At 46.4% G+C, this 17,293-nt stretch overlaps 1 pseudogene; it reads left to right on the forward strand.

Annotated features, from left to right (window-relative positions):
• The first annotated feature begins 14,475 nt into the window (after positions 1-14,475).
• On the forward strand, positions 14,476-16,355 carry LOC139468603 (arylsulfatase J pseudogene; annotated as a pseudogene).
• Positions 16,356-17,293: the final 938 nt, after the last annotated feature.

Genomic DNA, 17,293 nt, shown 5'->3' on the forward strand with positions numbered 1-17,293 from the left:
AGTTTGTGGCTTTACTGGAGGCAATATGGCGGCCCCAGAACGTGTACTGTGTCCATGTTGACGGGAAGAGCAGCAATATATTCCACGCCGCTGTGAGGAGGCTGACGTCATGTTTTACCAACGTCTTCGTCGCTTCAAGACTGGTGAGGGTCCAGTGGGGGACATTCAGCGTCCTGGAACCGGAACTTGTGTGTATGAGGGACCTATGGATGGTGCCAACAAAATGGCGCTATTTTATAAATCTTACGGGGCAGGAGTTTCCATTGAAGACGAACTACGAGCTGGTGGAAATCCTCCAAGCCTACAACGGGACGAACGACATCTTCGGGACCTCCAGTAGGTATGTACGGGCTGTAACCACAACGAGTACTCACTGTAACCACGGGTGCTACTATAACTACGAGTACTACTGTAACCACGAGTACTACTGTAACCACGGGTACCACTGTAACCACGAGTACTCACTGTAACCACGAGTGCTACTATAACCACGAGTCTTACTGTAACCACGGGTGCCACTGTAACATCGAGTACTCACTGTAACCACGAGTACTACTGTAACCACTAGTGCTCCTATAACCACGAGTACTACTGTAACCACGAGTACTACTGTAACCACGGGTGCCACTGTAACCACGAATACTACTGTAACCACGAGTGCTACTATAACCACGAGTACTACTGTAACCACGAGTACTACTGTAACCACGGGTGCCACTGTAACCACGAATACTACTGTAACCACGAGTGCTACTATAACCACGAGTACTACTGTAACCACAAGTACTACTGTAACCACGGGTGCCACTGTAACATCGAGTACAAATGTAAAAACGCCCTGTCAGCTAGATTTCTGTTTCTCTGACACTGTTATCACAGCATCCACCAAAACTACTTCTGGGGCGGTGGAGTAGACAATTGTTACTGTGCCCTGCCACAATGTACCCCCACCACCACCACCACCACTACTACCACCACCACCACCACCACCACCACCATCACAGTCACCACCATCACTTCCACCACCACTACCACCACCACCACCACCACTACCACCACCACCACAACAGTCACAACCACCACCACCACCACCACCACCACCACCACCACCACCACCACCACCACCACAGTCACCACCACAGTCACCACCACCACAGTCACCACCACCACCACCACCACCACCACACTCATCACCACCACCACAGTCACCACCACAGTCACCACCTCAACAGTCACCACCACCACCACCACCACCACCACAGTCACCACCACCTCAACAGTCACCACCACCACCACCACCACCACCACTGTCACCACCATCACAACTACCACAGTCACCACCACCACCACCACCGCAGTCACCACCATCACCACCACCACAGTCACAACCACCACAACCACCACCACAGTCACCACCACCACCACAGTCACTACCACCACCACCACAGTAACCACCACCACCACAGTCACCACCACCACCACCACCACCACCACAGTCACAACCACCACTACAACCACCACCACCACCACCACAGTCACCACCACCACCACCACAGTCACCACCACCACCACCTCAACCACTACCACCACAGTCACCACCACCACCACAGTCACTACCACCACCACCACAGTCACCACCACCACCACCACCACCACCACCACAGTCACCACCACCACCACCACCACCACAGTCACCACTACAACCACCACCACCACCACCACAGTCACCACCACAGTCACCACCACCACAGTCACCACCACCACCACCACCACCACAGTCACCACCACCACCAACACCACCACCACCACAACCACTACCACCACAGTCACCACCACCACCACCACCACTGTCACCACCATCACAACTACCACAGTCACCACCACCACCACCACCACAGTCACCACCATCACCACCACCACAGTCACAACCACCACAACCACCACCACAGTCACCACCACCACCACAGTCACTACCACCACCACCACAGTAACCACCACCACCACCACCACCACAGTCACCACCACCACCACCACAGTCACCACCACAGTCACAACCACCACTACAACCACCACCACCACCACCACCACAGTCACCACCACCACCACCACCACCACAGTCACCACCACCACCAACACCACCACCACCACAACCACTACCACCACAGTCACCACCACCACCACCACCATCACCACCACCACAGTCACAACCACCACCACAGTCACCACCACCACCACAGTCACTACCACCACCACCACAGTCACCACCACCACCACCACCACCACCACCACAGTCACCACTACAACCACCACCACCACCACAGTCACCACCACCACCACCACCACAGTCACCACCACCACCACCACCACCACAGTCACCACCACCACCAACACCACCACCACCACAACCACTACCACCACAGTCACCACCACCACCACCACCACAGTCACCACCACCACCACAGTCACCACCACCTCAACAGTCACCACCACCACCACCACCACCACCACCACTGTCACCACCATCACCACTACCACTGTCACCACCACCACCACCACCACAGTCACCACCATCACCACCACCACAGTCACAACCACCACAACCACCACCACTGTCACCACCATCACCACTACCACTGTCACCACCACCACCACCACCACAGTCACCACCATCACCACCACCACAGTCACAACCACCACAACCACCACCACAGTCACCACCACCACCACCACTACCACCACCACCACCTCATCAGTCACCACCACTACCACCACAGTCACCACCACCACTACCACCACCACCACCACCTCAACAGTCACCACCACCACCACCACCACATTCACCACCATCACCACCACCACAGTCACAACCACCACAACCACCACCACAGTCACAACCACCACCACAGTCACTACCACCACCACCACAGTCACCACCACCACCACCACCAACAACACCAACACCAACACCAAAACCAGTCACCACCACCACCACAGTCACTACCACCACTACCACCACCACAGTCACCACCACCACAACCACCACCACCAGAGTCACTACCACTACTACCACTTCTACTACTACTACTACTACTACTACTACTACTACTACTACTACTACCACAACTACCACTACTAGTACTACTACTACTACTACTACTGCCGCTGCTGCTACAACAACAACTACTACTACTACCACTACGACAATACCGTAATGAAGGTAACCCCCTTGGTCAGTTAACGAACTTTCTGAAAGTTTTGTCATCAAACACAATCTTACGGTTGAAGAAATGTTATTTTTCATTGGTTTCTACTTATTATGTTGAATATTGTATTCCCAGGGCAAATAAAGGTCGCTGGCGTAAAGTCTTACCCGCACCACATGGAATAACTCCGATGAAAGGACCTGTTCACGTTATAGCGTCGCGTGACTTCGTCGACTACGTCTTGCATTCGCACGTGGCGCGTGATTTTTTGCACTGGACAAATAAAACAAAGTACCCAGACGAGACATTCTTCCCCTCTCTGAACAACAACAGACATCTCCGAGTACCTGGACATTACGCAGGTAAATATACTCCATGGCTCCATGGCTTCATGGCTCCCCAGAGTGGCGCATCATACACCCAGCAATACAACTACAACTAGCAAATTCACAACCTTTTGACGGTGACACAGCAGTCAAACAGAGACCACAGCACTCAACCCAGACACAGCAGATAAACAGAGGCCACAACACTCTACCCAGACACAACAGATAAACAGAGACGCCCCACTATACCCAGACACAGCAGATAAACAGAGAACGCCCCACTATACCCAGACACAACAGATAAACAGAGAACACCCCACTATACCCAGACACAACAGATAAACAGAGAACACCCCACTATACCCAGACACAACAGATAAACAGAGAACGCCCCACTATACCCAGACACAACAGATAAACAGAGAACGCCCCACTATACCCAGACACAACAGATAAACTGAGAACACCCCACTATACCCAGACACAACAGATAAACAGAGAACACCCCACTATACCCAGACACAACAGATAAACAGAGTACACCCTACTATACCCAGACGCAACAGATAAACAGAGAACATCCCACTATACCCAGACACAACAGATAAACAGAGAACACCCCACTATACCCAGACACCACAGATAAACAGAGAACACCCCACTATACCCAGACACAGCAGATAAACAGAGAACACCCCACTATACCCAGACACAGCAGATAAACAGAGAACACCCCACTATATCCAGACACAGCAGATAAACAGAGAACACCCCACTATATCCAGACACTGCAGATAAACAGAGAACACCCCACTATACCCAGATACAGCAGATAAACAGAGAACACCCCACTATACCCAGACACAACAGATAAACAGAGAACACCCTACTATACCCAGACACAGCAGATAAACAGAGAACACCCCACTATACCCAGACACAGCAGATAAACAGAGAACACCCCACTATACCCAGACACAGCAGATAAACAGAGAACACCCCACTATACCCAGACACAGCAGATAAACAGGTTATCACCCTCCATCGGTCTTGGGGACAAACAAGTCATAAAGCACAGCTGTAGTTATAATACATACATTTTCATTACTGAGGTTGAAACTTTAAATTTTTAGATAGAGTCTAGAAGCGGTGGGCAACACTGTCATTAACTAATCATGAAGAAGGGCATTGGAGGAATTCTATCCTTCACTGTGTGGGGATGTGTTTTGTGTTGGTCTGCACCTGGTGCACTGCAGGTGACGTCACCATTACCACTTTACATTTCCATTTTCCAGGAGATCCCGAGACAAGAGACCGGAGGTTCCTAGGACGCTACAAGATCTGGAAGAGCTATGGTTTGCCCTGCAAGGGACGCTATGTCCGCCTGATCTGTGTGCTGGGGGTAGGGGACCTGGCCATGCTGACCAAAGCTGCTGGACTGTTTGCCAACAAGTTCGACTCCAGCTTTCAACCTGTGGCCTATGAGTGTATGAGAGAATGGTACTTTCAGAAGGTGGAGCGAGAGCAACATGGGAATTTGGAATTTGATGTCAGTCTATATAGGCGTCACGCAGCATGGGGTACTACAGGCAGTCGTCTCTTATAGTGGGCCGTGAGTGATGTCTCTCTATATAGGCGTCAGGCAGCATTGGTAAGTACAGGCAGTCGTCTCTCATAGTGGGCCGTGAGTGATGTCTCTCTAAATAGGCGTCACGCAGCATGGGGTACTACAGACAGTCGTCTCTCATAGTGGGCCGTGAGTGATGTCTCTCTATAGAGGCGTCAGGCAGCATTGGTAACTACAGGCAGTCGTCTCTCATAGTGGGCCGTGAGTGATGTCAGTCTATCTAAACTGTCTGCCTAAACTGTTTGTCTGAACTGTGTCTTAAACGTCACAAAACAATGCTATTTTTGTTCTTGTGAATCTCGTGGACGTCGTGGCGTGTATCTGTTGGCAGACTAGGTTGAACCCCCAAATTAATGCAGAAATGATATGTAAAGAAATGACATTGTGGAATTCAATCTTCATAATAAAGTCAATATCTGGACCATGCCCTAGAAATACAGACACGACATCTGGGCACACTGGATATCAAACGCCGGATTGTCTCCCGTAAATTCTGGGAACGCTGAGATCGGTTGCGAACCTTTCAGCCAAGGACATCACAATGATTTTCTATGGGGTTCATGCCGGGGGATTTGGCTGGCCAGGGCCAGTCGGCTGTAAGAACAGCTCTGTGAGGAGGTGTGTCCTAGAACCCCAAGTTCTGACCTACGCGCTGGACATATGGGATGACCACTCGAGGCACCATTAGATCCACACAACGCGTACGTTGACCGGTCATATTCCCTTGTGCTGTCACAAACACACTTATCGTGATCTTGGACTGTTGCCGGATAGTACCCGGAGTCTCCAAACATGTTATGAATCATCTCTAAAGCGGAAACAGAACGTCGATTCATCAGAGTATCTCCAATCCCGCCGCTGACGACCTCCAAACCGATGTGCCCACTGTTGTCTGAGGAGCCTGTTTGCCACAGTCAGACGCATTCCTCTGAAAGGACGTCTTCATTTCAGATCCACAGTTTTCAGTCTGTTTCGTATCGTTGACGATGAAAAATCAGAATCCCGAGGCAACCCTAAACGCAATGATGTGTACATATCGATACTGCCGGGAGTAACCTACTGTTAATAAAATAGTAAGAAATTGCATTATCGAGAAGAAATGTATGAGAAAGAGTGGTTAATATTCCACTTTCGGTTAATGTGCAGAATACGCGTACTTAGGGGGCTTTATACATTGGTGCAAAGAACATTTCGCGAATTACATGCATACATTATTGTCATTAATTTTATCCCATGAGGAAAAAAACCATCTCATTTCCATATGGTAGCAGAGCGTGGTTTCAAGCGGAAAGTCAATAATTATGTCTGAAATACAGGAGAAACACGACTCTGGGCGCCCCTCGCCCAAGGAATAAACGGGTCCTTCTCAGAACTAGTGCATATTTTGAAACGTGAACAGTCTACTAGAATCTGTTGATCAACCATAGAGATGACACAGATAAAGTTGACTGTCTTTGGTTTATGCAAAGAATCAGCAAAGTGAAAATGTAATTTCACTAAAATCAGTTAACGCTACACAAAGATCTGATGACATCTCAGAACAGGTTACGCCAGAGGGATCTCTAATGAACTTTGACGGATCAATGAAATGAAAACTCGACATTAGCCAATCAGAAAACAGCTTTCTTGAACTTTACGACACCAATTTCAAAGTGGCGACTTCCATACCAGACTAGGCTTTGAAAAATATCGTTTCAAAATTTGAAAACTGAACTGAAAACTTGAAGAATGTTTTTGAATGTCTAATAAATGGCTGATATTGTATGACAGTACTGCCTTCAGGCTGTGGAAAGTCTCTTCCGTTTCAAATGTTGATCCCATTGAAGCGAGAGATCGCTTTTGATTTGGGCGTAATCGGTCGTACAGCATGTAACTGTCGCTCGGAATAACCCAGGCTGACCTTTCAAATTTGCATGATTAGAAAACACATTCTGTCACTTTTCCAATCTGGCAAACGATGGTCTGATTAGTTGGTTGAAAGGTCGTTCTAGCAAGACCCGTGATGGGATATCCTTAGATCTTTGTATACTAGTAGCTTTACTTATAACGTAGTGGATGCCAAAGTCCTATTCTACAGTTGCATCATTGCTGGAGAGAGTAACAGCATGTATTCAGGGGCTAAAACAAGGACTGGTCGAGAGTAAGTATGCTGTTTCTGAGTGGGGTATTCATGGCATAGTATCTTGGCAATCTCATTAAAATCAGATCTTAGTTCTCGCTACGTAGCGAGAACTAAGATCTGATTTTAATGAGATTGAGTATCTTGGTGAGCTAGAACTATAAATCGGCATCTGTCCGGACTTGTAAAAGCACACACACACTCATGTACACACACACACACATGTACACACACATGTACACACACATGTACACACACACACACACACACACACACACACACAGAGTAGGTGTAGGTCAGATGTGACTTCAGTTTCAAGTTGTAGGGCTGTAGGTCGTGTAGTCCCCAGCACAATTCTGTGGAAAGTAAACAATATATTAACAATTAAATCACAGGACACCCAGGAATACACACGTCCTGTTTCTGGTGATATAGAATTTTAAGATGGGAAGCAGCATTTCTGACATACATGGACCAAACACGAGCGGCTGCTGAATCCATGTTATTGCAGCTAAGGTAGTATCTTGCTGGTGAAGCTTTGAAAGCAATACAAGGTTTGGGGCATAGTGCTATAGCGTATGATATTACATTAGACCGCCTGGGAAGAATGTATGGTGGCAGGACGCATAAGGTATTACAATTTGAAGAAGTGACTAATTCGAGGCCTATTCGCCCAGGCTGTGCTAGAGATGTTCAAAGATTTGCCAATTGTCATTTTAAATTATTGGACAATGTAGTGGTTAGTCTGAAAGAAGCAGATCGAATAGAAGAGCTTGCTAGTTTGTTGTTTTATGCCGCTTTACAAAGGAAAATGAATACACAATACCAAGCTGGCTTCATGATGGAGATAGACAAGAGTCTGTCGAGACTCTAAGAAAATGGGTGCCCCAGGAAGGTGAACACCAACCAATACCTGCGGAAACACTGCAAGGTGTTCCTGATATATGAGCAGACGACTGGAGCTCATAAGAAAAAAATCATGCACGTTTATCAGTGAACTGTAACAAAACATAAAGTCGAACATGGATGTCGTTTGCAAGGTGTGTGGTGAACAACATGTGTTCAAGAAAATGAGGGGGCGCGAGTGGCTCAGTCGTCTAAGGCGCCGCGATTCGCTGTGCAGAGTTTCGTCCCTTGGGCAAGCCAGAAACCTATGATTGTGGGTTCGAATCCCGGTTCGCCCTTATTATGTTTCTAGGTTTGTCAGCACCATACCCGTGTTCATGGGTTTCACCGAAGTGGTAAACGTCTGAGACCTGCATCACTTCCGGCTTTCCTCCCACATTAAGCCAGCAAGCCATGACATAACTAGAATACTGTTAACAGCGGCGTTATACCTACTCACTCACTCAAGAAAATTAACATTGCTGAGAGGTTGAACGCTGCTAATAAGAAACCAATAATAGGTTCTTACATGCTAACACACTCAGAACAGGCATTGGACAAGTCAATCTGGACTTTGCAGAAGATGGTTTGATTGTGGATATGGAGGTGACTGAGTCACTTTCTCGAACAAAAGGTTAAGATCAGGGCTTCCCTGAAAGAACGCATGCAACTATACTATCAGTGGGGTTCCGCGTTAATATATTATTGGATGATGCAAGAACTAGGTCATATATTAAAGCTGCTGTAGCTGCAGAATTAGGGAAACAGAGGTCAAAAGAAAAGATACCTGTGTGTGTCTTGAATAGTAAGAAAGATGGAGTTGAGACCAAGCCTAGTTGGAATTGAGGGTGATATTGAGAAATATGTATATTGACCGAATTGAGAGTAGAGTGTATATGAAGTCTAGCCTATGAAAACATCACCTCACAGTACGTTGAAACATATTATATCCACAAAGTCGATCATGAAGAATCGAGAGAAGATGTGTCGTACCTTTCAAGATTTTGCGTCCAGGCCCGACACATTATTGAATTATGGCATCAGACCAGGTCCGACATCTCGTTGAGTGATATAATCTGTCCAGGTCCGACACCTCGTTGAGTGATATAATCAGACCAGGTCCGACACCTCGTTGAGTGATATAATCAGTCCAGGTCCGACACCTCGTTGAGTGATATAATCTGTCCAGGCCCGACACCTCGTTGAGTGATATAATCAATACAGGTCCGACACCTTGTTGAGTGATATAATCAATACAGGTCCGACAACTCGTTGAGTGATATAATCAATACAGGTCTGACACCTCGTTGAGTGATATAATCAGTCCAGGTCCGACACCTCGTTAAGTGATAGAATCTGTCCAGGTCCGACACCTCGTTGAGTGATATAGCCAATACAGGTCCGACACCTTGTTGAGTGATATAGCCAATACAGGTCCGACACCTTGTTGAGTGATATAATCAGTCCAGGTCCGACACCTCGTTGAGTGATATAATCAGTCCAGGTCCGACACCTCGTTGAGTGATATAATCAATACAGGTCCGACACCTCGTTGAATGATATAATCAGTCCAGGTCCCACTACTCGTTGAGTGATATAATCAGTCCAGGTCCGACACCTCGTTGAGTGATATAATCAGTCCAGGTCCGACACCTCGTTGAGTGATATAATCAGTCCAGGTCCGACACCTCGTTGAGTGATATAATCAGTCCAGGTCCGACACGTCTTTGAATGATGTTATCAGTCCAGGTCCGACACGTCTTTGAATGATGTCATCAGTCCAGGTCCAACCTATACGTTCCTACCTGCTGGATGGTGACTTCGCTTTTGAAACGTTTCAGTTGAATCCAGTTTCTGATCAATATATATATATATATATATATATATATATATCAGAAACCGAGAAAGAGGTGTTACTCCTGATCAGATTCTACCCAGAGAACTGAAACTGACACTACCCAAATTGAAGTTAAGAAAGACCCGATTCGTTCAACTGCAATAGTAAATCTTTCATATCATGACCAACTGTAGTAATATGAAAGCGGCAGGTGTTCCTGAACTTCTTTTGGGTAGTATAAGTGACAGGCTCAAGGAAACTCCTTATGATGTACAATTTCTCCTTGCACTCGACCGTGGGAAGCCTATATATATTTTACCACCGCTTCAACTCGAATATCGACGAACACAATATGCAAGTCAGGAAGGAACACACGGGCCAGAGAGAGGGTGTATAATAGCCAAGGACACACAGAGGGTGGAAGGGAATTGGATATTAGATGATATTTGAACGATATTGGATCATTGATATAGCTGAAGCTTAAGTTAAACTTCTTGGCCAAATTACCTTCTTTTTACTTTTTCAATTCCAGCAGAAATTCCTATTCATATAGGGGCACAAGTGGTGCTCATGTGGATGTTTACGTCTTGTCTTACCACAACATTTTACATAGATGTTATCAGTTAAGTCCAGCATTTCATACATTGTTTTGTCAGTAAACTTTAGATGACATTTGCTTTCATTTTTGACAATTGCCTGAACCTCTGAACATACCTATGTGTCTGTATCCATGGTCACCATGGTAACAAAAGCCCCACGTGGGCCAGCCTGACTTTGGATGACAGCTGGCTGGGACAGCATTGTTTCGTTCCATTTCCGTTTCCTCTTTTTCATTTTGTGAATTCTACCAATGACACCATCACGCACTGACTTCGCCCACTGTGACAGACATTCAACAGGCTCTCTTTGGCCCATGTGTTGGCATATGGTATGACAGCATCCATAATGATTTTAAAGTCATTATCACAATTGGCAGGAGGCTGCTGACGATATTTAGGTCCCTATTTGCCGAAGGTTGTTATTGTCAACAAGGTAGGGGCGGCAAGGGTTACAGGGTATTACCGACAATAACTCTAGTGTTTAAACAATAACCTCAAACAACCCCGAACACCTGGGGTCTTAGTCCTATACAAAGCTGTTCTCTGGCACCATCGCTCTTGTAAACTTCTGATGAACGTCACTATTAATGCTTATGCCGTTTAAAGGCACTAGATGTCCGGCCACCGTGCATTTCAATAATACGCGGGGAAAGCCTTAAGCTGAGGGCAAAACAGCAGCCGCCCGCATGGAGTGAGTGTCCACGATGCACGGGCGGACAGTAGCCATATACTTGAAGCACACTTTTCAGTGCCTTTACAAACGTGTCGTAAGTTACAGTCTACTGATTGATGTTTGCTGTCAACAAGGGAAGTCAGGTGAAATGGGGTTAACGTCGCGTCCAAGATTATTACACGTATATAGCGACGTGCACGCTGGTGTGTTTGTGTGTCTCGAAATATGCCGATTTTATAGTGCTAACCCACTGAGATATCATGTCACAGTTAACATGAATTACCCACTCGGACACAGTATACTTACTCCGAGCCGAACAGTCCTTGTTCTAGCTAAGCGCCAACAAGTACCATATTTTAACGTCTTTTTGGTACGAACCCCGGACCTTCCGCTCTCCGGTCGGAAGCCCTACCACTAGACCACGGAGGGGGGCAGTCACCTCGGGTAGAGGGATGGAGAGTTCTCGTTGTGCGAACTGAATAATTGTAGCGGGCCTAATAGTGTGCACCGCAAGTTCGTCTTGTCATTCTAAGTCTTGTATACAGGTTTGTTTATCCGAGGTAGAGTTAGAGCGTCCGGTAACATCTGTATAGGTAGGCTACGACATATTGATCTGACCCTGCGTGACTCCAATGCTCCACCACCACGCCCACCACTGCATGTTCGTTGGTATTAATATACATATCAGTTATAGCTTCATGATCCACCTGCTGGGTGGTTTTGACCCAGTCATTCTGATACACGCCGCCATATTGCACGCATCATTAAAGCAATTCCTGCGAGGAGACAACTGCGCATTTAACTGCACACATAAGTTGTCCCATTCAAATAGTCACCCAAATCTACCCACCATAGAATGTCTGCTTTCGCTGCCGTAATGATATAGACATGTTGAGGTTTCTATGGACACTGTTACATAGGTCAATTAAGACACGTGGGAATGTACGCCATTCACGGATGGCACGTCCTGACGAGTTGAGCTTACCTATCAATCAATCCAATCAGTTGACACTTTATTCTTTTTTCTTTATTCGATTTCAGTGCGCGATTTTGATTGGACTAGGCAAAAACTCGTTAGTCCAGCCAAAATGTAACTCCATAATATCAGCCTAGTTCGGCAAGGGTGGAAACTGAACTTTTAAAGTCAGTTAACTCTCTTGCCTCGGGAAGATGTATTAAGGCTGTTATTTCACATTCTGATTTTGTTTCTGTTATTACAAGGAAATTGTCAATGTACACCACAATGGCCACGCTCGAACCAGAAAATTTAGGTTGAAATATTCTTGTTATACTGGACAATTGTTAGAATACATCCAGAGTCCTGGCGAGACTTAACAACAGGTAGCGGTGTATCAAACCATGTATGTAACAGCATCACTGCCACCAAACTGCCACTTTAGTCCGAGCGCTTGAGTCAGGGTGTACTGGCACTCGAGGATCAACCCTTTTAGATCTATCTTGGACATACACCGCAGGGCCGAGCTTCTCTTTGTCCCAGACAAGTATTTGGAAGGCATAGTTTCTTCAAAATGTATTTATTCTTATTATATTTATAAGATCAGAAAGGCGTTGATTACTGTCGGTCATCATACATAATGTCCACATTATACATGATGAGTAAAATAGTTCAAATATATATAACCACCGATAGGCTATGCATGCTAGCGCGTTATAATGAGAGTGAGTGAGTGAGTTTGGTTGAACGCCGCTTTTAACATTATTCCAGTTATATCACGGCGTGTCCGCTTAATGTGGGAGGAAAGCCCGAAGGTCTCGGGCGTTTACCACTTCGGTGAAACCCACGAGCACGGGTATGGTGCTGACAAAAATAGAGACATAATGGGAGCGAACCGGGATTCGAAACCACAATCAGAGGTTTCTGACATGCCCAAGGGACGCCACTCTGCATAGTGAATCGCGGCGCCTAAGACGACTGGGCCACCCGTGCCCCTGATATAATGAGATAACATACTGGCGTCACGCTTATGGCGCGAAATCAGTGATCCATAACATAGTCTTTTTGGTATAATATAGTGTTATGATATGATCTCCAGTTTATGGGCAGTGCAGTTTTTTCCCCACTTTTCCTCAACCCTCGACTGGCACAGGCAACTACTCTAATCTTGTCCAACAAAGTGTCAAAGACGTGTTGGTGTTCTTGTTCTCACTTCCAATTTGACTCTGGCTGAACCTGTCCATTCAAAATATCCATCAAGTGTCGAGAAATTCTGGCAAGGTTCTTTACAAGGCGGTGATAGCACCTGGTGAATCCGAGGAATTCCGCATTGACAACTGAGTCAGAGTGGCTGCAGGATAAGTGTCATCTCTAATGAGGCAGTGGATGTATCAAAGGATGTATCCCCTTTATTGCCAGAATCTTCACCTGAAAATATAGATATCCTAAATGGATGCTGATATACAGGCCAATGTGAAGTCGAGAAAGTTTGTTGGTGACATCAAGAGTTCGTACAGGTAAACAATAGATGCTGGACCGGGAGTGGATGGTGGGTACTCTGGAGGTGTGGATGTATGTCCCTGGCTTGGGTTGGATGTAAACATATTTTTCTGTTTTGGTTGGGTTGTAACTTGATGAATGTCATACCTTCCTGTGCTCTTCAAGTAAGCTAAAATCCTAACTTCATCTTCAGCGGACAAAACTTCAGACTTGACCTCCCAATCCTCACCACCTGGAGCCATGTTGATTTATACAACACACATACATATACACATATGTCGTTGTACACATAAACATGTACACAGTGACTATGTCAATACACTGTAGCCGAATACATGTAAATGTAAACAATAACACTGTATTTCAGCATAACAATTTGGGAATATCCGATCTACTTCAATTTTCTTCATTCGATAAATTTTATAATCTGTGTATACTACTCAAAATTCATGTGTTGCAATTTCGCTATGTTTGCTTTGTAATATGTGGAATACCAAATAATTACAATTGTTCAATATATTTCTTTTCCTGTTAAAGTCTGTGACTTCATAATTGTACTGCAATCTACTCCATTGTTTCCATTCTTTGACAAAGCCGACATATAGGCTGTACTCTCCTTCCCTTCTCCCCTCACACAGGTGTACAGTGACTGATAAGGTATGACGAGGCATGTTCCAGTGACCAACATTTGCCTAAAATCAGACCAGTCAGGTGTATTCAGTGTGGGTTGGCCTGGGGACGATAAGCAACGACGCTTACCTCTATCTGACACTCATCCACACTGTTACAAACACAAAGCTGTTTTACTGAGCTGGCTACACACGCTTAGACATGAGTTTGCTGTGTGTCCTGTTTGTTGCCTTCGTCACATGTCTTCAACACAGCACTGCTGCAGACAAACCACACATTGTCTTCATCGTAGCAGATGACCTTGGCTGGAATGATGTTGGCTGGATCAACCCTGACATCCAGACACCGACACTTGACCGTTTCGCCCGTAGCGGCGTCATCCTCAACTCCTCTTATGTACAGCCACTGTGTTCCCCCTCCAGAAATTGCTTCATGTCAGGCAAGTTTCCCTACCACACAGGGCTCCAGGATAACGTGATCTTCATAGAGCAACCCAAGTACATGCCAGCTGATCTGACCACCATCCCACAGAGGCTGAAGACCCTCGGTTATGACACCCACATGGTCGGCAAATGGCACCTAGGCTTCTGTAACCTGAAGTACACGCCAACCTACAGAGGCTTTGACACCTTCATGGGCTACTATGCAGGTATGGAGGACTACTTCACACATGTCAGGGACGAGGTGGCTGATTACTATGGTTATGACTTCAGGAACATGACAGATGCTTACAAAGACGCCCAAGGGGAATACTCCACGTACTTGTTTGCGAAGAGAGCCATCGATATCATTATGAACCACGACAAGTCCAAGCCGATGTATCTCTATCTGCCGTTTCAAGCTGTACATGCACCACTGCAGGTGCCCGCCAAATATTCAAACCGATACAGCCACATTCATGATTTAAATAGGATGGTTTACAGTGGCATGGTGAGCGCTTTGGACGATGCTGTGTACAACATCACCACTGTCCTTGAGGACCTTGGATTCATGGACAACCTACTTCTTGTGTTTACAACAGACAACGGTGGGCCTCCTAGTGAAGGCGCAAATAACTGGCCACTGAGGGGCGGGAAAGCCACACTGTGGGAGGGAGGCACCAGAGGAGCAGGTTTCGTCTACAGCAAGACTTTGTTGAAGAAGACAGGCTACACACATCCTGGTCTGTTCCACGCCGTGGACTGGTACCCCACGTTATTTGACATAGCGGGGGGAGACTCCAGCCAACTGGCCATTGACGGGTTGAGTCAGGTCGACATGATCCTCAATGGAGGTGACAGCGTCAGGAACGAATTTGTCTACAACATCTACGACGACCACTACGCCGCAGCACTCAGGTGGGGAGACCTGAAGTTGATCGTTGGAGACCCTGGTTACTCAGGATGGTACCCTCCGGCTGGGTCTGACTTAGACGTCCCCGTCATGGACGACTCTCCCCTCCCCAACGTCATGCTGTACAACATCAGCGCCGACCCCACGGAGCACCAGGACATCTCCAAGGACAACCCCACCCTCGTCAACTTCCTACTGCAGATGCTGGCCCTGAAGAATGGGACTAAGGTGCCTGCGATGGACCCACCCTCTGACCCGCGATCTAACCCTGTCAACTTCAACGGTATCTGGAGCCCCGGCTGGTGCTAAGCATTGGTGGTGTATCATGCAGCGCGTCAGTCTACCTCCTTCACTGTGAGGATCCTTTGTGAATTCACAACTATCTCAAACAATCCTTCTTTATTATCATTGTGCCAATTCTGTAGCACAGTCTACTATTACAGGTTTAACTATAAGCACCATACGTTTTAACTTTAAATTTTAAAAATGTTTTTGTTTCATATTCAGAAGAAATACAAGTCGACCCTAAGTTATAAAACTGTGAGCAGGTAACGTGTCAGAGAGTCTTTGTACAAGACACCTATCAAGGGATGTTCTGATATCTGTAGGAGAGACAACTTATACAGGATGCAGCTATGGTCTTTGCTTTCATTAAAAACATATGACATTTATCTATATTTTTAAAATCTATTTGAGTTTGTTGACCACCGCTCATTGATTGATGTATGTACTTTGCTTCGTGCCTCTGGAATTAGTGAGTTGGTTGACTACTACTACTGTGGCTACGAATAAGCTGTACTAATAATCCTACTACTGCTGCTGCTCCGTCTCTCTCCCTCCCCTCCTCCTCATCTTCCTACTACTACTATGGCTACGAGTAAGAGGTACTGCTACTAATGGTCCTACTACTGCTGCTGCTCCGTCTCCCTCCCTCCCCCTCCTCCTCATCTTCCTACTACTACTATGGCTACGAGTAAGAGGTACTGCTACTAATGGTCCTACTACTGCTGCTGCTCCGTCTCTCTCCCTCCCCCTCCTCCTCATCTTCCTACTACTACTATGGCTACGAGTAAGAGGTACTGCTACTAATGGTCCTACTACTGCTGCTGCTCCGTCTCTCTCCCTCCCCCTCCTCCTCATCTTCCTACTACTACTCTGGCTACGAGTAAGAGGTACTGCTACTAATGGTCCTACTACTGCTGCTGCTCCGTCTCTCTCACTCCCCCTCCTCCTCATCTTCCTACTACTACTATGGCTACGAGTAAGAGGTACTGCTACTAATGGTCCTACTACTGCTCCTTCTTCCCTCCACCTCCTCCTCTCCACCCCCACCCCCTCTTGCTACTACTACTACTACTACTACTACCTTTACCATTACTATTACTACTACTACTACTACTACCTTTACTACTACTACTACTACTACTACCTTTACCATTACTATTACTACTACTACCTTTACTACTACTACTACTACTACTACTACCTTTTCTACTACTACTACTACTACTACTACTACTACTACTACTACTACTACTACTACTACTACTACCTTTACCACTACTACTACTACTACTACTACTACCACTACTACTACTACTACTACT

The sequence above is a fragment of the Haliotis cracherodii genome, unplaced genomic scaffold (assembly GCF_022045235.1).
Source record: "Haliotis cracherodii isolate W230 unplaced genomic scaffold, xgHalCrac1.p SCAF_2, whole genome shotgun sequence".
Taxonomy (NCBI): domain Eukaryota; kingdom Metazoa; phylum Mollusca; class Gastropoda; order Lepetellida; family Haliotidae; genus Haliotis; species Haliotis cracherodii.